Here is a 21927-nt window from a genome sequence, read left to right on the forward strand (position 1 = left end):
GCTCCCCAAATAGCAAAATTCATCTACTACTTTGTCTCATTTCCTAATTTAATTCCCTCAGCATCACGTGATTTAATTCGACTACGTTCCATTATCCTCGTTTTGCTTTTGTGATGTTCATCACACTTTCCATTCCGTTTAACTGCTTTTCCAGATTTTTGCTCTCTCTGCCAGAATTACAATGTCATCGACAAACCTCAAAGTTTTTATTTCTTCTCCATGGATTTTAATTCGTACTCCAAATTTTTCGTTTCCTTTACTACTTACTCAATATACAGGTTGAATAACATTGGTGATAGGCTACAACCCTGTCTCACTGCCTTTCCAACTACTACTTCCCTTTGATGCCCCTGGAGTCTTATAACTGCCGTCTGGTATCTGAACAAATTGTAAATAGCCTTTCGCTCCCTGTATTTTACCTCTGCCACCTTCAGAATTTGAAAGAGAGTGTTTCAGTCAACATTGTCAAAAGCTTTCTTTAAGTCTACAAGTGCTAGAAACGTACGTTTGCCTTTCCTTAATCTATCTTCTAAGATAAGTCGTAGGGTCAGTACTGCGTAGCGTGTTCCAACATTTCTGCGGAATCCAAATTGATCTTGCCCAAGGTCGGCTTCTACCAGTTATTCCATCCTACTGTATAGAACTCGCGTTAGTATTTTGCAGCCATTACTTATTAAACTGATAGTTCGGTCATTTTCACACCTGCTTTCTTTTGGATTGGAATTATTATATCTTTTCTGAAGTCTAAGGGTACTTCGCCTGTCTCATACATCTTGCTCAGCAGATAGAAGAGTTTTGTCATGGCTGGCTCTCCGAAGGTTGTCAGTAGTTCTAATGGAATGTCTTCTACTCCCGAGGCCTTGTTTCGACTTAAGTCTTTCAAAGCTCTAGAAAATTTTCACACAGTGTCGTATCTCCGGTTTCATCTTCATCTACGTCCTCTTCCATTTCCATGATGTTGCTCTCGAGTACATCGTCCCTATATAGACCCTCTATGTACTCCTTCTGTCTCTCTGCTTTCCCTTCTTTGCTTTGAAGACGTAAATGACGGTTAATTAATATGAACAGTTACAAATAAATATTATCAGTTCATCAGTTATTCGGGGAATTTTCATCTTATGACTCACTTTATATTTCTGTTTTCCAACTTATAACTTCGATTACTTTTTATTCGGTTGTGACGGCAAAGTTATTTTTATTTAAGTTCTCGTTTTGGTTCAGGTGACAAATGTTCCATCGGTATGTGAGATATGACAAGATGATGGTCACCGCGACTATGATGAGAGTTCTCTATGTAGTGATCTCCTTATCCTGCTAATCTAGAAAGAGCACTACACCAGCTCATCACATTCGAAATCTCTAGAAAAATGTCTCTGATCTGCAATCAGATCAAAGTGAACCTGTTATGTATGCATGTAGTTTTGAAATATCAGACTGTACGCACAGTGCTTGACGTCTTCGATGATTTTCGTTTTGAGTGTCTTTCTCGCAGATCGTATTCACCAGAGTTTGGTCCGCATGTATTAGCTACTGAAAGAGATGTACGAACGCAAAGTGTACGTCCTGTGGGCGCTTGTATGCAATGCGAATGAAAGCGTGTTGAAACTGACAGCTTTGTACCACCATCACACGAGATTTAACGTCCTCGTTGAAGCAAGCAGCTTAACACTGGATGTTGAAATCCAGAATAATACAGGTCTGTAGCTTCTTTATTAAAAGTAAACACACTGTAGAATACCCGACCGCATCGGCATTCACTGCGTGTACCTGCGCTCTCTCCCCTGCCAAAGGACACATTACTATAACACTATGAAAAGCCGTTCGTCCACTTGGTAGCGTCTGTAGATACGCACTGATATTGAAAAAAAAATCAATATTCAGGAGTAAGATTAAAGAAAAATAACTTGCTTTGTCCCTGCTAGTACGCTGTTGTTATAAGACACGCAGCTGCGCGAGTTTTCTCATCGTATATAGTGAATAGTTTATACTGCAGATGAAAAGCTACAAAATTGATATTCTTTTGGAAATCTGAGACGAGGGGTTGTACGAAGAGGGCGGGTGGGGGGAGGGGAGGAGAGGGATGGACACAATGATACGTGTGGAAACGCACTTATGATTCTTCTTGTTTCACGAGATTCGAGTCACCTCCTTCTTGTCTACAGCAGTATAGTCAGTGGCCGCTCACTGGTCCAAAAACTATCTGCATTAAGTTTTATTGTTAAATCAATTTTTTTGTTCTTTTCTCACGTGCATTGCTACGACTTCCACATCTCACTGTGATACTTATCTTTCTAAATGTTTCTTCTCTCTTTCCAGTCGTCATCACCCAGTAGGCTGACTGGACTGTAAGCGTTTTGAAGTACGAGTGTGATCCATTACGACTGAATGATGAATCTGTTTTGTTCTGCAGATAGACAGATCACTGAGGCTGAATAGGCCACTCATTTTTCCATATATTAGCTCAGTTTTCTGACTCAGAACAGCTTCAGTATCTTACAAAAAGTAGACGGTTAGCCAATGATCTGCACCAGGCACGAAACTACTATTGTTCGAGTCTTCAGTTTGCTACTGACATGGTGTTTAGTCTTTGACGAAGCCTCCCCCCCCCCCCCCCCCCGATTTCTGTTTCACTGAAGAATAGATTTGTTTTAATTACATTTTTTTTATTGTGAGTAGTCCGTTTTAAAGTTATGAGAGCATAGGTCTGGCTGGCAACGGAAACTCTATTCCAAATACGTCTTTTGGTATTTAAGTCGAAGCTCTGAACAGTTCAAACCAGTAAAAAAAGGTGTGGGTTTCTTTGGATCACTGTGTAATTGCCCTAACGTTGTTCACAGGAACATTAACACGCTCATAGAGAAAAAAAATAGCGTTCGAAACAGCTGCCAGTGTAACATTCACTTTTCTAAAATGTTTTGATAGAAACACCTAAAAAATAGTACCGAACCAGCACACCCACCTACACCGTATTTCACTGACACCGCTATACATTTGGACACATACTATCAGTCCATTTTAGTGTCGCTTCTTCTTCTTCTTCTGCTCCTTCTGCTCCTTCTGCTTGTTCATTGGCGACCACGTGATACTTCTTTATTCTATTAACCGCAATACGTAATATTTGATCTGCACTTGATATCCTGTCCACTGATTTACGTTATCGCTTCGCCACAATATAAAAGCTTCACTGACTGCTCTTTAACCTAACGACAACGTCCTCTAAGCATTCACATCAACAAGACCACAGACTCCCAAAAGATCTTTCTTTCAGTGATTTCTCAATGTAAGCCGCCGCAAGAGTTTCTTTTTTAGTCGAGAAACGTGTCTGTAATTTGTTGATGCAATACACCTTAGCGATCGGTGGTTCCCATCAGTTAATTCCTTAGGCCTGACAATCATGACGTTGGAAATACAGTATAATATTTCACCACGAAGAACAGGCAGCAGTATCGGCTGACTCTTTCTTTACCTGTGATCACTAGGAGACGGTTAGGCTGTAGGTAAGAGCTTTTTTACACATTGGGAATACCCACCATCCCTACAAAGGCTTCGAAATTTCCAGTGGAGTGAGAACAAAATTGGCTCTCCAACACGCGCGTGTGTGGTCTCTGGACGAATGGAAACGCAGAATTTTAATATTTTGTATAAAGTTATTAATTTTGATATAAATAATCTCTTTGTACGTAACACACGAGGAGACAGTTTGTTCGGCACATGTTGTTAACGTTTGATATAAGTCAGCTTTTGATATAAGTATGAAATTAAAACAATAAAGCAATGTCAGGAGGACATAGCGTCCTAATTAGTCCGTTGTTAGTCAGGACGATGCAGAGTTCTTCTTGGACGTAAGACAGTCTTGTCATTACCCTCTGTTACTCTGGCGGTGGTACTGCCAGCGTGATTCTGCTGTGTGCTCTGCAGAGAAACTTACCTTGTTATTAAATCTCATCAACTGTGTAGATGTATTAGTTAAGGATGTTTCAGTTATAGTCTTAGGTGGAGATTTCAATTTACCAGATATCGACTGGGACACTCAGATGTTTAGGACGGGTGGTAGGGACAGAGCATCGAGTGACATTATACTGAGTGCACTATCCGAAAATTACCTCGAGCAATTAAACAGAGAACCGACTCGTGGAGATAACATCTTGGACCTACTGATAACAAACAGACCCGAACTTTTCGACTCTGTAAGTGCAGAACAGGGAATCAGTGATCATAAGGCCGTTGCAGCATCCCTGAATTTGGAAGCTAATAGGAATATAAAAAAAGGGCGGAAGGTTTATCTGTTTAGCAAGAGTAATAGAAGGCAGATTTCAGACTACCTAACAGATCAAAATGAAAATTTCTGTTCCGACACTGACAATGTTGAGTGTTTATGGAAAAAGTTCAAGGCAATCGTAAAATGCGTTTTAGACAGGTACGTGCCGAGTAAAACTGTGAGGGACGGGAAAAACCCACCGTGGTACAACAACAAAGTTAGGAAACTACTGCGAAAGCAAAGAGAGCTTCACTGCAAGTTTAAACGCAGCCAAAACCTCTCAGACAAACAGAAGCTAAACAATGTCAAAGTTAGCGTAAGGAGGGCTATGCGTGAAGCGTTCGGTGAATTCGAAAGTAAAATTCTATGTACCGACTTGACAGAAAATCCTAGGAAGTTCTGGTCTTACGTTAAATCAGTAAGTGGCTCGAAACAGCATATCCAGACACTCCGGGATGATGATGGCATTGAAACAGAGGATGACAAGCGTAAAGCTGAAATACTAAACACCTTTTTCCAAAGCTGTTTCACAGAGGAAGACCGCGCTGCAGTTCCTTCTCTAAATCCTCGCACAAACGAAAAAATGGCTGACATCGAAATAAGTGTCCAAGGAATAGAAAAGCAACTGGAATCACTCAACAGAGGAAAGTCCACTGGACCTGACGGGATACCAATTCGATTCTACACAGAGTACGCGAAAGAACTTGCCCCCCTTCTAACAGCCGTGTACCGCAAGTCTCTAGAGGAACGGAAGGTTCCAAATGATTGGAAAAGAGCACAGGTAGTCCCAGTCTTCAAGAAGGGTCGTCGAGCAGATGCGCAAAACTATAGACCTATATCTCTGACGTCGATCTGTTGTAGAATTTTAGAACATGTTTTTTGCTCGAATATCATATCGTTTTTGGAAACTCAGAATCTACTATGTAGGAATCAACATGGATTCCGGAAACAGCGATCGTGTGAGACCCAACTCGCTTTATTTGTTCATGAGACCCAGAAAATATTAGATACAGGCTCCCAGGTAGATGCTATTTTTCTTGACTTCCGGAAGGCGTTCGATACAGTTCCGCACTGTCGCCTGATAAACAAAGTAAGAGCCTACGGAATATCAGACCAGCTGTGTGGCTGGATTGAAGAGTTTTTAGCAAACAGAACGCAGCATGTTGTTATCAACGGAGAGACGTCTACAGATGTTAAAGTAACCTCTGGTGTGCCACAGGGGAGTGTTATGGGACCATTGCTTTTCACAATATATATAAATGACCTAGTAGATAGTGTCGGAAGTTCCATGCGGCTTTTCGCGGATGATGCTGTGGTATACAGAGAAGTTGCAGCATTAGAAAATTGTAGCGAAATGCAGGAAGATCTGCAGCGGATAGGCACTTGGTGCAGGGAGTGGCAACTGACCCTTAACATAGACAAATGTAATGTATTGCGAATACATAGAAAGAAGGATCCTTTATTGTATGATTATATGATAGCGGAACAAACACTGGTAGCAGTTACTTCTGTAAAATATCTGGGAGTATGCGTGCGGAACGATTTGAAGTGGAATGATCATATAAAATTAATTGTTGGTAAGGCGGGTACCAGGTTGAGATTCATTGGGAGAGTCCTTAGAAAATGTAGTCCATCAACAAAGGAGGTGGCTTACAAAACACTCGTTCGACCTATACTTGAGTATTGCTCATCAGTGTGGGATCCGTACCAGATCGGGTTGACGGAGGAGATAGAGAAGATTCAAAGAAGAGCGGCGCGTTTCGTCACAGGGTTATTTGGTAACCGTGATAGCGTTACGGAGATGTTTAACAAACTCAAGTGGCGGACTCTGCAAGAGAGGCGCTCTGCTTCGCGGTGTAGCTTGCTCGCCAGGTTTCGAGAGGGTGCGTTTCTGGATGAGGTATCGAATATATTGCTTCCCCCTACTTATACCTCCCGAGGAGATCACGAATGTAAAATTAGAGAGATTAGAGCGCGCACAGAGGCTTTCAGACAGTCGTTCTTCCCGCGAACCATACGCGACTGGAACAGGAAAGGGAGGTAATGACAGTGGCACGTAAAGTGCCCTCCGCCACACACCGTTGGGTGGCTTGCGGAGTATAAATGTAGATGTAGATGTAGATGTTCTCTGATGTTTCTTTAACTTTTTTGATCATACTAATGCATTCATTTTTCGATTTCGTTTATTTTTGAGACGGACTTTTGCAGTTCGATTGCTGTGATCACTGTGTTTCATTAAGTCAACTGTAATACACAGACAATAATAATCTATTAGTAACATACATTACTGTGGAGATTTTGTGGAGTTACAATATTAAGTGATTCCTGCCTCGTTTCGGATTGGCTAACAACGGACTAATTAGGACGCTATGTCCTCCTGACATTGCTTTGTTGTTTTAATTTCATACCTACATCACTTTGTCAGAAGATGATGAGAATGACACTAATCGAAACGTTGCGGATTTTCGATGCAGCTACCCTGATGGAAGCCCGAGAAAATTTAATCAGCAGTATACACCGGGAAAGCCTACATTCACATACACTAAAGAAGTCTCACTACACAGCATGTAAACGATAACCGCTTACAATGTACCAGTGTTGTAAATGATGTCGAGAAGAGCAAATCAGTGCTGGACACGTGTCGTCTTTAAAGCCCAAAGCGACCTACAAAAGACACCTAAGCCACAGCGCATGCAGCTGCGCGAAATTTTGGTTAAAATCATCCTTGGATATTAAAAACGAGAACATCGTACTTATTAAGTGTAAAATTTACGTTTGTGAAAATTTTCTTCAAAATGCTGTGGATTTTGACAGCAAAAACAAACAATTAAATCGTTTTGTGCCTATGGCCTTCAATCTACGAAACAACTCAGCTTGTAAGGATTAAGTTTAGATCGAATTGTAAACGTAATCAGTTTTCACATAAAGTTTACAAAAGTCTTTTTTATTTCATGACCGTCATGGATAGTTTCATCAATAATGTTAACGAAAGAGCCACCTAAGTCGGCAGAGTAAGAGAGGGAGAAGATATTGAAAATCTCGCTTGGTGTGCGTGTCCAGTGGCTTAGGTGGCTATTGATGACCAATTTGAGGTAGCTTTCCGGATTGGTAGACCACATGTGTCATGTATCAATTTTTTCGTCTCGACTTCCCCAACACCACTATCGTACTTCGAAAACAGTTATCGCTAGCACCCAATAATATCAAAAAGTTGGGACCTATATCTCAATAGGGAGGACGACGGTTTCAAATCCGCGTCCTTCAATCAAAATTTAGGTTTTCTGTAATTTCCTTAAATCGCTCTTGACAGATGGCGGGGATTTCCTTTGAAAATATACGACCGTTTTCATTTCCTATCCCTAACAAAACCGAGCTATGGGCTGTTAAATTCTTACCTTCCTTCATTGCTACATATGACTTAATAGCAGCATAAAAGATTTTGCAAGAAGAATCGTGAGCGGAAATAAAGGGCGAGAAGCAGACTAAAATATCCGCCAACGTAGGCAAAGGGAAAACATACCCGGAAAATTGAATAAGAGTCATTTCAGTAGAAGAACGTCCCGTCGACAGGGCGGTGATTAGAGAGGAACAAAAGCTCGGATTACGTAAGTATGGGGAAGGGAATCGGGAGTGCCCTTTACGAAGGAACCATCCCCGTATTTACATGGAGAGAGTTAGAGAAATCAAGGAAAAATTAAATCTGGATGGCAGGACGGGGATTTGAACCGTCGTCCTCATGAGTGCGAGTCCTGTGTGCCAACCACCGCGCCGTCTCGCTCGGTCACATCAGTAGGAAAGGCCAAATGTGGAGATAAGTTCACTTTAAACTGCAGCTGTTATGGCCGCTGTAACATCAGAGTCACAACAAAGAACAAAGAAATGACGAATTCAAATGTCAATTAGAAGGAAGTACTTTTTTATGGAACAGTGGACGATTCTCACTAACAATCCATCAAAGAAGTGGTTCATAAAATTATCAACAGCCCTCAAATAAGATATGATTGATAGAAGAAATGTAGAGGACCCAAACATGAGTAGTAAGCTTCACCACAGGTTCGTTTAGTAAGCACGACAGCGTCATGGACAATCTCATCTATCTCCAGTGGCAGACGCTGCGAGAAAGGCGTTGTGCATCATAATGTGGTTTATTTTCAAAATTCCGAGAGCGTACGTTCCTAGAAGAACAAAATTATTGCTTCCTACTACATGAGAGGGGTGTACTAGATTGACTTTACTTTTCCTATCTGTCGCCGTACGCCGTTTGACTCTTCATTACAGTTGCATGTACGTAGTACTTGGGTCTAACTACAGGTGGCACGACAATCACTGACTTAGTCCCTTCTGATTACCATCTGTTCGGGGCTATGCAGAGACCTCTGCGTGGACATCATTCCACACATTTCCTGGAACTGCAAGGGGCATCCAGAGGTGGGTGCGACAGACAGCAAAGAGCCTACAGAAGTTAAAGGGGTCAACTCCGGAGAATAGGGTGGGCGTGGTAGAAGCTGGAACCCCATTTCCGCGATGACAGATATGGTTTTTTGGAGAATGAGCGTTGTTGTTTTGGAAGAGCACACTTCATGACCATGGACACTCTCCATATACTGCCAACAATTCACCAAACACCCGTGAATATTTGCAGTGTTTACACCCACTGTACATAGAAAACACGTCGTCCTGTAGTATTCTTTATTAACATACACTCCACGTTGTCCACTCAAGTAACGACAGCAATGGTTTGCCAGCCTACAGCCTATCGGTGTTGGATAGCGCTGTCATTGGGGCACCACAGTTGTAACGAGGGAGCAGTGGACATAGATACAGGACTCTGTCAAGAAACGTAGAGGAGCCCTCCAAACGTAGGAAACACAAAAGCTTTTTTTTTTAATGGGAACCTTCTTCGTGTGTTGGAGCTAGCCCACCGATTGGTAAGGTGCTCAGAATTATAATATCGAACTCTGGATTAAAGAAGTGGAGTAGTCTCGGGGTCGTTGTGGTAGGCTGTCTTGGAATGAAATTGTTTTACATCAGTGCTTTCATCAACCAATGTTCGCACCCAAGCTAGACTTAGAAACATTCACATGATGAGCTGCAGAGGTGGGAGGACATGGGAAACAATGGACACCTGGCCATCCTGTGATCTGGAGTTCATCTGGTTGCAGCAATGCACAGCTTGCAGCTGCAGCTTCTGGGACACAATTGGTAAGATGTATCTGCGGCATGGAATTTTGATACTCTGATGAATTTCAGGCATCATTGAACCGTGGGTTGTATTCAATCAATAATCGCCATTCCATACATGTAAATGCTCGCATGGCTCAACGGTGAATTATTGGGCAAAGAATGGTGTCTGGGACTATTTATAAATCGTTTTTAGATTCGTGGAAGCTCTCACGTAACTAGGTACTAATGATAAATTTTGTGATTGTCGCCCAGATCTAGTATGGTGTTATTCATTTGCTCACCCATTAGGAGTAGTCTTGCCCCTCGACTCTTACGCTGTAGTAATCAGTTGTGCCAATGTTCGCTTGTGGTATGATTTTATCATTCCATCAGAATCCGCGATATCAAATTACTATACCTTGCTGATCTCATGTGCATACATAAAGAGAAAATAAATGTTGTTAAGCTGAAGCTTAAGAGATGAATCGGGAAGAATCATTTCGCTAAGAAAAGGGATACTGAAGTTTTCTAAGGCTATAGATACAGCGATAAGGAACAGCTCAATAAGCAGTTCAGTTGAAGAGGAACGGACATCACTAGAAAGGAAAATCAGAAGTTGCAAAGAAAAGCATAGGTACAAAGAAGAAAACTGGAAAGAAACCATGGGTAACAAAATATATTTCAGTTAATCAACTAAAGAAAGAAGTGCAGAAATGTTCAGGGAACTTCAGGAATACAGAAATACAGATCGCTGAGGAATGAAATAAATAGGAAGTGCAGGTAAGCTAGGGCAAAGTAGCTGCCTGAGAAATGTGAAGAATTCGAAAAAGACATGATTGTCGGAAGGACTGATTCAGCACACAGAAAAGTTAAAATTAAAAGCAATGGTGGTAACACGGGAATTTCACTGTTAAATTCAGAGAGGAGAGCGGATAGCTGGAAAGAGTACATTGAAGGCCTCTATAAGGGGGAAGATTTGTCTGATATGACAGAAGAAGAAACACGAGTCGATGTAGAAGAGATAGAGAATCCAGTAGTAGAATCGAGCTTTGGAAGCTTTGGAAGGTCAAATGAGCCAGAAAGGATAGATAACATTCTATCACCAATTTCTAAAATCATTGGGGGAAGGCGTAACAAAACGACTATTCACGTAGGTGCGTAGAATGTGTGAGTTTCGCATTATACCATCTGACTTTCGCAAAAATATCATCCACATAATTCCGAAGACTGCAAGACCTGACAAGTGCGAGAATTATCTCACAATCAGTTTAATAGCTGATGTATTCAAATTGCTGAGAAGAATAATATACAGAAGAATGAAAAGAAAATTGAGAACATGTTAGATGACGATCAGTTTGGCTTTAGGAGCGGTAAAAGCACCAGAGAGTCAGTTTTGGCGATGCAGTTGATAATGCAAGCAAGACTAAAGAAAAATCGAGACAAGTTTATAGAATTTGTTGACCTGGAAACAGAGTTAGACAGTGTCAAATGGTGCAAGATGTTCGAAATTCTGATGAAAATAGCTGTTACCTTTACAGAGAGACGGATAATATATACGTCAAAATGTCAGGAGGGAATAATAAGAACGGAATTCCATGAACGAAGTGTTCGGATTAAAAAGGGTGTAAGACAGGGATTCCGTCTTTCACCCCTACTGTTCAATCTCTACATCGAATAAGAAATTATGGAAGTAAAACAAAGGTTCAAGGGTGGAATTAAAATTCATGGTGAAAGGACCTCAATGATACGATTCGCTGAAGACATTTCCATCCTGAGTAAAGTAAAGAAGAATCACAGGATATGTTGAATGGAATGAACAGTGTACTGAGTGCAGAATATTAATTGAGCGTAATCGAAGAAAGACGAAAGTAATGAGAAGTAGCAGAAACGAGAACAGCGAGAAACCTAACATCAGGATTGATGGTCACGAAGTAGATGACGCGAAAAATTCTTATACCTTAGCAGAAAAATATCCCATCACCGATGGAGCAAGGAGGGCATAAAAAGGAGTCTAGCACTTACACAAACTACATTCCTGGCCAAGAGAAATCTACTAGTATCAAATATAGGCCTTAATTTGAGGAAGAAATTTCTGAGAATGTACGTCTGGAGCACAAGACTGCATATCAGTGAAACATGGACTGTGGGTAGACCGAAACAGAAGAGAATCAAAGTATTTCAGATTTGGTACAACAGACAAATGTTGAAAATTAGCTGGACTGATAAGGTGAGGAGTGAGGAGGTTCTGCACAGACTCGGAGAGGAAAGGAATATATGGAAAACAGTGAAAAGAAAAAGGGTCAGGATGACACGACAGCTGTTACGACATCAGGGAACAGCTTCCATGGTGCCAGAGGGTGCTATAAAGCATAAAAACTGCGGAAAAAGACAGAGATTGGAATACATCCACCAAATAACTGAGGACGAAGGTTGCAAGTGGTACTGTGATATGACGAGGTTGGCACATGAAAGGAATTCGTGGCGAGCCGTATCAAAGCAGTTAGAAGACGACTAAAAAAAAATTCCATTTCATGTCAGGTATTGTAAATGTAGAGGTAACGATACTGTAACCTAATTACATGAACCCACTTCGACACCATTTCAGTAATTAATTTTTATTAAAATAATAAGCATTTCTACTGCTAAAAAATTTTAGTAAGTTGTTGGATAAGTCTCTTGGAGGTCCAGGTGACGCAACACTTTTTATCAAGCTGTGGTTCGCATCTCGGTCGGAATCTGGCATGAAAATATATATAACCACGTCTTCCTCTGCTAAGCAGTCAAAATTTATTTTCGTGAATATTTTTTATCATTAAAGAACATTTTACAGCAGGCCACCTCCTGTATTGTTTTACACATCAACAAGATTCAATTAGGATGCGGTTTCTTATTTGAATTCATATTTAAAGTAAAATAATAAAGCAGACTGCACTAAACTTACGATGCAGGCACAATCAATAACACATGTTTCTTTCATCTTCTGTGTTGTCTGCTTGTGATTCCTAGCCCACCCCGTCATTACTTTCAATGCTGTATTGTCAAATTCATAGCTTTGTAGAAATATTTGCTGAAAGTTGTGGTATTAGGTGTCGGTACTGACGTGATCTTTGGCTTAGAATATTGAGAACAAATTTTTTTGCTGCAGAAATTACGCTGAGTGAAGATGTTGAGCCAAAGCAGGGCTCGCATAGAGCTGGAAGTGGTTAGATTCATGATGCACCTGTAAGTAGGAGATGATGCTGTGCCAAATCTAGCCTTTGCGAGGCTTAATGAAATGAATGATTATGGTGGGGTATTTAACGTGGGACACTGAGCACACGAGACATGGAAGAGACTATTATTTGGGGATCGTTGAATATGGAAGACGACGCAAGGACGGATTTTGTTTCAATTGGCAGTGAATAACTGAGTACCTCTGCTCGAAATAGGAATTATCTAGATGTCCTTCTCTGTATCAGGAGGAGATGTGTCACGAATCGAAAGAAAGATATGAAAAGCAGAAACAGGAATAGCAAGATAGTTACGAGAAGCTGATTGAAGGAAATAAAGAAACCAGAAAATGTTTTGAGAAACGAAAGAGTTGTTGGGCAGACAAGAGGTGCGATTAGCGGAAATTGTGCTGCAATTAGAGCAGTACACAATCATTGAGCAGCAGATTAGCGAGCTGGAAAATCGACAAGAAGTGCAGAGAAAAGAGTTGATGGGTTCAAGAAGATAATTAGTAAAATTCCGGACAATATCGGGAAAAGGTTATGTGAAGCCATGAAGAAACTATAGATTAGCAATCACATAGTCTTGCCTAAAGCTGTAAGGAACACCCATGAGGGATTGTATGGTACCTGCCCTATACCAGTAACCAAAACGGTTGAGGAACAGGAATTATTTGCATTCAAGGAGCAACAGGAAAATATTAACAAAAGATTTCATCAGCAGGATGCCATAATGACCAGAGATTATGGAAAATTTGAGGCACAAGTTACGTAGGTGGCCTGAAGGAAGGTAGGAGTACACTACAGTGCATTGCACACACTCCAGATAACTATCTGTTAGGAGCAGCGCAAACCAGTCCTTTGTGCAATCACGTATGGAAGCACTCTCCCACATCTTGTGGACTTAACACAGGTCTTCATCTAGTAATTAGTAGTAGAACCAAATCACCAGAGGATGAACACTTCGATTACAAACATCTTCTCTCAGTCCGAAACTTCCAGTCATTTAACTAAAATGGTGGTGCACTCTAACCTAAAGCATGAGTGGATCAATTTGATTTTTCTTTGGCACCTAAGTTGCCACAACGCCACCTTTTAGCATTCACATGTGGATAGCTCGGGAGTGAATCCACAACAGTAATGCATTCGATAACTTCTCGTAGCACTACCTATAACGAGTTTTTAGATGCCATCCGGGCCAATTACTGATTATTAGATGCACAAATCAGACTAAAAGAATGCATCATTATTCGGTGGAGTAGTAACTCAATAAAATATTTTAAAGTTATATAGCGAAAAATAATGTTCTGAACACTGCAATTAGCTTGGCCAAATTAAACTGGCTTTGCTAATTGAAGTTGTCTGCAAAGTATCAACCAAGACTTTTAGAGAGGTGCAAAGAGGATGTCAAGACATTCATTGTTGTAAGAATTACAACATATACACGGTGACAACTACGTGGGAAATCAACCGAGGGAGCCAGAATGGAATTCGACAGTACCTCTGATGTTTTATAAAGAGCAGTGGCTGAGAGCACTATCAGCTGTATAAACAGAACGAGCATAGCTGTAATTAGCGTCATGGCATCAACGCTTAGTGGTTTGAGCCAGGAGCTAGTGGTCCCAAAGAATTCACACCACCAGCTGTGGAGATTCGATCACCTGACCTGAGGAGGAATCAGAATTCTAGTAACCCACCACTGCAACGACAGGAGGACAACATAGATTTAACGGAACCAGACAAACCTGTGGATTGCCTTGAAACAAACGGTAGATCCTGGGTTCGAGTCTCGGTCGGGTCACACATTTTCAACTGTCCCCGTTGATATTTATCAACGCCTGTAAGCAGCTAATGGTCTGGATTTCATTGTAATTTCATCTTTCGAGAGCTGCAAAGTCACCGAAAGAACATATACCATCTTCATATAAATTTATTAGGTATTGATGATATACGAGGGCAGTTCAATAAGTAATGCAACACGTTTTTTTTCTCGGCCAATTTTGGTTGAAAAAACCGGAAATTTCTTGTGGAATATTTTCAAACATTCCCGCTTCGTCTCGTATAGTTTCATTGACTTCCGACAGGTGGCAGCGCTGTACGGAGCTCTTAAAATGGCGTCTGTAACGGATATGCGTTGCAAACAATGGGCAGTGATCGAGTTTCTTTTGGCGGAAAACCAGGGCATCTCAGATATTCATAGGCGCTTGCAAAATGTCTACGGTGATCTGGCAGTGGACAAAAGCACGGTGAGTCGTGGGCAAAGCGTGTGTCATCATCGCCGCAAGGTCAAGCAAGACTGTCTGATCTCCCGCGTGCGGGCCGGCCGTGCACAGCTGTGACTCCTGCAATGGCGGAGCGTGCGAACACACTCGTTCGAGATGATCGACGGATCACCATCAAACAACTCAGTGCTCAACTTGACATCTCTGTTGGTTGTACTGTCACAATTGTTCACCAGTTGGGATATTCATAGGTTTGTTCCCGCTGGGTCCCTCGTTGTCTAACCGAACACCATAAAGAGCAAAGGAGAACCATCTGTGCGGAATTGCTTGCTCGTCATGTGGCTGAGGGTGACAATTTCTTGTCAAAGATTGTTACAGGCGATGAAACATGGGTTCATCACTTCGAACCTGAAACAAAACGGCAATCAATGGAGTGCCGCCACACCCACTCCCCTACCAAGAAAAAGTTTAAAGCCATACCCTCAGCCGGTAAAGTCATGGTTACAGTCTTCTGGGACGCTGAAGGGGTTATTCTGTTCGATGTCCTTCCCCATGGTCAAACGATCAACTCTGAAGTGTATTGTGCTACTCTTCAGAAATTGAAGAAACGACTTCAGCGTGTTCGTAGGCACAAAAATCTGAACGAACTTCTCCTTCTTCATGACAACACAAGACCTCACACAAGTCTACGCACCCGAGAGGAGCTCACAAAACTTCACTGGACTGTTCTTCCTCATGCACCCTACAGCCCCGATCTCGCACCGTCGGATTTCCATATGTTTGGCCCAATGAAGGACGCAATCCGTGGGAGGCACTACGCGGATGATGAAGAAGTTATTGATGCAGTACGACGTTGGCTCCGACATCGACCAGTGGAATGGTACCGTGCAGGCATACAGGCCCTCATTTCAAGGTGGCGTAAGGCCGTAGCATTGAATGGAGATTACGTTGAAAAATAGTGTTGTGTAGCTAAAAGATTGGGGAATAAACTGGTGTATTTCAATGCTGAATAAAACAACCCCTGTTTCAGAAAAAAAATGTGTTGCATTACTTATTGAACTGCCCTCGTACAAGAGGCATTGTTGGAGGAAAATGAGAGTGAGAGCACCAGGAATATTGTTTCATTACGGATGACCAATGTAGAGGCGATCTTGTACAGTGGTAACCAGACCGACAAATGGCCAATGTTGAGATTCCTAAGGACAAAAGTGCAAGTGATAATAGCAGGAAAATTGTCGATGTAGGCCAGCAGGTGCAACTAGAATTTATGTGCCAAGAACATAAATAAAATGGAATTTTCTGGTGGTACCGAAGTTATTTATTAACCTTTTATTAAGTATGGATTTTTTGTGTGAGTGATGAGGAAATTTAGGAAATTTATCGTAAGTTTCTATGGCACAAACTGCTGAGGACATCGGTTCCTAGGCTTGCATACTACTTAGTGTAACTTAATCTAACTTACACTGAGGACAACACACGCACCAGGATTCGAACCTCCGACGGGGGCAGCAGCGCGAGCCGTGTCAAGGCGCCCTAGACCGTGTGGCTACCCCGCGCATCTGAGTGTTAAGGCTTTTGGGACCTGGAGCACAGTGAAATAGTTTTGTGGAAGATTATATAATTTGTGGCGTAAATCCTACTTAGTTTTCTAAAACTATGTGTTGAAATTGATCAGGATAGAAATTTCAAGCCTTTCACTGGGTAATTTTGTTTGTTAGATTAACAGGAGACATTTTTAGTTAAAATTACTTTACCTGAATTGTTTTTTTTGGGGGGGGGGGGAGGGGGGGGACATGGGGGATAGAAGGTTTTAGTGATAAATTATTTCTCTTTCAATAGATTTTCTGATTATTCACTTGGTTGCATATAACTGATTTAAGCAATGTTTACTAGTGTAAAGGAAGGTTTGTGTTACAGCATTTATAGTCAGTTCCTTGACGTAGAGTATGTTTATTTGGATAAGTCATGGCCTATGGGCCACTTCGACTAATTATTGGCTTAAGTACATTAGTGTACAATGGACTATCATATGGAAATGTGGCGAGGTTTACTGGAGGATGTCTATTTGGAGACAGTGTTGTTGAATTCCCTGATACATGTGATGTCAGTCTTGCTGCTGCCTCGAATTTTTGTTGAATGGCTTCACAAGGATGGAGGCCTGCAGCATTTCGTCACATTGTTGGATCGTTAGGATACGTGTAAACGATACTCATACCTATACCTCGCTTCAGCGCTCAGACTGTCAAGTACGTGTCCCAGAAGGATTTGTCAGTCTGCATTTTGTTGTTCCTGGACCTTTTTTAATGGATGGTTATCTAAGGAGCTTGTTGCCTTTGTTTATGGTTATGTGGAAATATGCAGGACATGTTGTCAGTGGCTGAGGAATATAGGGACCTAGATAGTTATTATTTGACTACGTCAGTGCACATCTGGACCATGAGTAGTGTATGTGTCTATTAGTCCACATCAGCGTAATTCTGGGACAACAGGTATGTGTATGTTCCCCACGCCAGTGACTGTCAGGGCTGCGAGGATTAGGAAGTTGGTAGATAGTTGAGTTGTTGTGTAGGAATCCGCAGGGGGTGGTAGTTTTCACATTTTCAGGCAATGTTCATGCCCTGTCATGTTATGAAAGGAGGCGTGGTGACCGCATGGTTGGGCAAATCAGTCGGGATGCTAGGTGAAAATCTATCTAGAGAAACTGGGTGCAGATGCATAGCTGATTTGTTGCATGTTAATATAGTCTCCAACATTGTTCTTTCTCTTTGCAGTAGATTATAGTTATGACCCACATAAAGGAAGGACATGTTGACAGAAGGGAGTGTAGCTAGTGAATAATGGTTGTTGGAATAATGTACCTCAGTTGAACTGGCCGTCAAACAACACAAAGGGACGATAGAATATCATGAGTCAAGAAGAAGGAGAGGAGGAGGAGGAGATTAGTGTTTAACGTCCCGTCGACAACGAGGTCATTAGAGACGGAGCGCAAGCTCGGGTGAGGAAAGGATGGGGAAGGAAATCGGCCGTGCCCTTTCACAGGAACCATCCCGGCATTTGCCTGAAGCGATTTAGGGAAATCACGGAAAACCTAAATCAGGATGGCCGGAGACGGGATTGAACCGTCGTCCTCCCGAACGCGAGTCCAGTGTGCTAACCACTGCGCCACCTCGCTCGGTGAAGAAGGAGAGCAGAGGCGTTTATAGATAAGAGTAAAGGCGAAGGTAAGTCACTTGTAAGTATGTGGCAAACACGACAGTGTAAAATTCAGACCACGTGATTTTCAGTTAGTGTCATATTGTTAGCTGTACATTTCAGTTTAAGATGTGATATGTTTTACAGTTTCTGGCAGTCATAGCAGAATAAGTATACGGCTTAAGAGCCGGCCGGTGTGGCCGTGCGGTTCTAGGCACTTCAGTCTGGAACCGCGTGATTGCTACGGTCGCAGGTTCGAATCCTGCCTCGGGCATGGATGTGTGTGATGTCCTTAGGTTAGTTAGGTTTAAGTAGTTTGTAACCTCCCCGGAAAAAAATTAATGATAATAAAAATGAGCCAAGTGTAACGTTCCCCCAAAAAGTATAATTTATAATTAAATGAATTTTTAATTATTGTGAGCTCTGAACAAAATTAATCTTAATGTAACCTCTGAACAAAATTGGCTCCCATTTATTGTCTGTGTGCAGAAATGCATTCACACTTAATATTCCCACAAAATTCTTTTCTCATTTAATGTCAAGTTCGAAATAGAAAAATTCCTAAACACCAAAATAATGAAAAAGTTTTGTAACGTGATGAATTTTATGAGGACAGCAGCGCTGCCCTTCGGCCATGTATTCTCAATAAAAAGCAAAAATTCTTACCTCAATAAAACCGCAATTATATGTGCTCTTAAATTAGTCATTTTTCGACACAGCTTCGTGCAATGCTGGCGTATATATTTTTTTTTATTATTGGAAGGAATGATCATGCATTTGAAATATTCTTTAAATTGAAATGAATGCTTTTCTTTAAAAATATTACTTTATATTATAAAAATTATTATCGGGGCATTTTTTGGAACAAATTAAATTACAGTTAACATACATTATTAAATATGCGCAAGGCTGCTTCTTTACCTTCTACAACAATACTCATCCTCCAGAGTCCTGACCAGAGTCGCGAGCAGAGCACACAGCCGACGCATGCCGACTCCCGCCGACTAGCACGGACTGACGACTACTGTCGACTGCCTACTACTATCGACTCGCGCGGTCAAGCGCAGACTAGCAACAGCTAACGATAAACTACTCTCTGGTCAGAGATTCTGTCATGCCTCGCCCATCGCCGGTAATGTATACGCCTTTCAAGTTCTAAGTTCTAGGGGACTGATGACCACAGTCCCATAGTGCTCAGAGCCATTTGAACCATACTGCTTAAGACTGATTGCTGTATTGACCCAGTAAGATGTCCATTTCTGACCCATGAGTGGATGACGTGGTGACGAAAATGAAAGCATGAACATGTGTAAGAGAGAGGCATTGTGTAGCAAGAGGAAATTCACTATAGTAATTTGGTAACTTGGCATTGTGTAGCAAGAGGAAATTCAGTATAGTAACTTGATAAAGGGAGAACAAATGAAGGAGTTGCCGAAGGAGCAATATGAGGGAGCTGAACCGTAATTTATTACCGTTTTGCATGTTAATTAGCGGGTTTAGAAACAACTTATTATGAAAAACGTTGTATTTATTGATCTGAATGTATGCCTTGATGGTTAGAATATGTGTAAAAAAGTGCTTGTTTTTCTTCATACTGAATGATGTCAGGTGATAGGATAATAGTAGTATGAGTGTGGAGTTGGATGAAGAAGCTAGTCACTAATTACCAACGTGCATGTGAGGTTGAAAGAAAGAACATGACAGATGATGGAAGCACTGGGTACATGGAAAAAAATAATTACTGTCGGTTCACTACATAAAGTTACGGATGATCATATAGCAGCCAAATGTAAATGGTATTTGAACCAATGTACGTCAATGACTGGTCAAGATCCGCTGGTAAACTTTATTCGCTAGTCGATAATACGTTCTTTGAAAGCATATTGTGGAAAATTTAATTAGATAAATGCAATGTTTTCACATTAATACGTTCGTCAATTAGAAGTTACAGGATGATTGCGTGTATGGTGCCAAGCACTGATTAGTTAGAAACAATGATGCAAAAATTTGGTTGTATGGTGTTTTGTAATTCGACCTTTCGCTTCGTCTCTTTTCTATTTGTTTTGTTTTATTATTATTATTCGCGTAACAACTAATGTATGAGATAAAATATGTTACTACGAAAAGAGACCCGAAATACCTTTTAGTGATGCTGTGCTATGCCTTTCTTTGGATCATTAATTTTCAACAAAACAAAATATATTATGTTCTTATTGTTCTGGATCTGGATTTCTATTAAAGGAACATTTTTTCGTTACTGTAACTCGCCATAAAGTTCAACCTATCTTCCTTACTTTATGGTTATTGAAAAGGTTAATGAAAATTACTTCGTTATCAATACTGATGTTACAGTACGCAATGATTTGTTCAAGATCATAATTTTGCAGTGGATTTTTGTTAACAGTAAAACAACAATAAGTACCACGACTAACACAAGAACATGAGACTATTATCGGAGAAAAAAGATGTTTTTACTATAAGGTTGCCAGACCAGAACTACGCACAGCAAGATTTCTTTTATGTGATGAAAGTAAATTATCTTTTTGCACTGTTAGTAATATATTACCAGCAGCCCGCATCAACCTGTAAAACACATCATAAAATCTGCTCCTCTGCTCTGCAACTTCGAAAGCTGAAAGAAATAATTTTTACTTCACTATTACCTGCCCGCTTCTTTGCGGTATGATAGATTTCATTTAATGAAATTTGAATGCGCCGCGGCAACGGCTCGTTCGTTCGTAGCGCAGCTCTGCACCACGAATAATATTTAACTAACTGAAAATGTCTTAAGGGGATGGGATAAAATACCAGGCAAGCTTATCATAAATCATAATGCAAGGTTTCACTAAGTAACTCTATTCAAAACATTTAAATATATTAATTATTACACACATTTACAATGAGTACGTAATGGCGTACATCTCTCGATGTTGACAAAAGAATGCTACGCTAGCGTACACTATCACATCACAGGCTATCCTACTCCCGTAACTCCAAGAAGACGGCAGAGAAAATAATGTTCGTTCTGTATTATTTATACTAGTCACATATTCTCATCTTTGTTTGATATTTAATAAGTATCGTCTGTGGCGGTTTCAGTACTCGCCGACACAGATATTATCTAAAATAAATTAAAAAAAACAGTACATAATTTTATACAAGAACAAAACATGACACACAATGTTTTCTCTTTATTACACAATATGACGTTTGCTAAGAGACGTTACAGACCTTAAGTTTTGTGCAGACATCTGGCATACAAGAGAAGTAGCGATGGGCGACACTAGAAGCGGAGCAGAAGTCACCACAGCGAAGTGGATGCTACAAGGGGATATTGTCAAAATACTTCACAATAGTTGGTTGCGCCAAGGAATGTATATTTTGCTGAGGGCCAAGGCTGCTGCCTACACCCAGTACTCCACCATGTGAGCAAGCTCAGCACGGGGCGCCGTACTGCCTGGTTACAACGCAGGTAACGATGGGGTGAGAAGGGCCTCGCGTTCAAGACTGTCTCAGTGAAGCTCTCCAGCGTATATTACCTCCACGCTCGACTGACAGCAGGATTCTCTGTGACAGATGTATGACCTGAAGTAGTTGGAATGGAGACATGATCACTGGCAGAGGCAACATGAACGATGTTGTCCCGTTTCTGATTCATGAAATCCCAGAGGGCAGGCAAGATAATCTGTCATTAGGTGGCTAACGCTGTTACTGAACTTTCCATTGCTCAGGAGCTTAGTAACTAGCCCTCCGAAGGGGTGCACAAAATTGTGATACCCAACTCCGGTGCAGAGAAGTGGAGTAGTTTCAGAGTCGATTACGTGACAGGTACTCTAGGAATGGTTTCATGTCTTGAATTTCATTAGACACTTCTCGCTCCAGA

This window comes from Schistocerca cancellata, chromosome 7 (assembly GCF_023864275.1).
Source record: "Schistocerca cancellata isolate TAMUIC-IGC-003103 chromosome 7, iqSchCanc2.1, whole genome shotgun sequence".
Taxonomy (NCBI): domain Eukaryota; kingdom Metazoa; phylum Arthropoda; class Insecta; order Orthoptera; family Acrididae; genus Schistocerca; species Schistocerca cancellata.